At 40.9% G+C, this 1,713-nt stretch overlaps 1 pseudogene; it reads right to left on the bottom strand.

Annotated features, from left to right (window-relative positions):
- Positions 1-213: 213 nt before the first annotated feature.
- LOC118636686 lies at positions 214-1,382 on the bottom strand (annotated as a pseudogene).
- Positions 1,383-1,713: the final 331 nt, after the last annotated feature.

The raw sequence follows: 1,713 nt of genomic DNA, 5'->3' as shown, positions 1-1,713 counted from the left end.
CATGTAAATGGAGTTCACAAATTGATAATCTAGTTTTAAAGAATTGCTCTTAAATTCCACATGAATTTAGAAGGGAAGCTGCCCTGACACACAGACTTTTGCATGAATCAATGAAGGGATGCAGTGGGTCACACTGAGTGGAGATGCTCAGAACTGACAATATTCTCCCTGACCTGGCCCTAGTCGTCATTCCTCTGCAACTCGCCGATTCAGCTAGGCCATAAAAACCTTAATAACCAGCTGAATCTTCTTGCAAAGAGGGCATGAAGCCCCAGGCTTCTTTAATCTTCTGGTGCAGTGAAAACAAGTGAGAGATCGGCCTGTTCTTCCATGAATAATATTCCCATCTTGTAGTCTCTTCTCACATATGCTACATGGCTGCAAGCGATTCTGTCAGTCCTCCATATTTTCCGTATCTGCTCTTTGCTCCAAAAGACAATCTGATTGTTTTCCTGTGCTTGAGATGCTCTCAGAACTGTGAGGAAAATCCAAGAATTCCACTGAGCTGCAGGGATAAAAAAAAAAAAAAGTCTGGATCTTTCTTCCTTTTCTTATAGATCTTTGGCTTTAACCACTAGCACTGAAATGGTTCTTTGGTAATAAGTGTCATCAATTCCTTCATTTTCCTTATTTACAGGTGTGGCAGTGATAGCAAGAATGAAGAGATAATAGGTTCACTTACAGTACTAATATTTCCTCAGGGCTCAGCAACAGAAACATCTCTTGTCTAGAGAGTTCAGTTTCCTGCACTCAGTTACACAACCACATCATCAGAAGTAACTACTTCATAAGTGTTATTACTCAAGGATGTAGAGACATCAAGGTAATTTTTCCCACCTCTATCACCTTTTTGTCACTTACATTCCCTATTTTTTTACTTGTTTGGTCAGTGTTTGCAGCTTCTATTTTTATTTCAGCATCCAAGTTCTCGAATACTGACTCACTCAAAACCCACACTTCATCCCGAGTGTCTGAAACAATGGCAGGACCTATCTCCCCATCTAGGATTTCTGCATTCATATGGTGAGATAGGCAGCATGAGAATACCACCTTCTTTAGTTCTTTTCCTGGTGTTGGAACTTTCCTTGGCATGTTGCTCCAGATTAAACATGCTGTATCTCTGGAGTGGTGGTGACAAGAGCTTGAATCTTTCATGGATAAACCTAAATTTCAAGTAGTTGTCCCAAAAAAGTTATCCACCACGGTGTACCATAGGCTATTTTGCCATTATATGCTGGCCTAGATAACGCACGACCACTCAAACAGTGAACATTTACTATACCTGTTGTACACATAAAAACAATCTGACTGATTTGGTCTGGGAAGAACCTACAGGCACTATCAGATGTAGAACAATGGGTGGAATTGGAAAATGATGTCATTTGGGAACTGAAGAACTTGCAGTCTGTTGACCAAAACTTATGGCTACTCTGTGTGTTACTTCTCAGCTGAACCTGGAGGGTGCCAGCCATGGGTCCTATTGACTCAGCAACGTTTTGACACTGTGAGTAGGTGAGCATTTTTTAAGAGACTTTCTTCCATGAAGCAATCTCTGCACTCTTCTGTCCTGGATTGAATAGTGTCCCCCACTCTAAAGTTATGTCTACCTGGAACCATGGAATGTGATCTTATTTAGAGAGAAGGTCTTTGCAGATATAATTAGTTAAAATGCAGCCACACTGGGTCAGGGTGAATACTAATACAATGACTGGT

This window comes from Molossus molossus, unplaced genomic scaffold (assembly GCF_014108415.1).
Source record: "Molossus molossus isolate mMolMol1 unplaced genomic scaffold, mMolMol1.p scaffold_m16_p_2, whole genome shotgun sequence".
Lineage (NCBI taxonomy): Eukaryota > Metazoa > Chordata > Mammalia > Chiroptera > Molossidae > Molossus > Molossus molossus.
The sequence above is the reverse complement of the archived record's forward strand: the minus strand, read 5'-3'. Positions and strand labels throughout refer to the sequence as shown.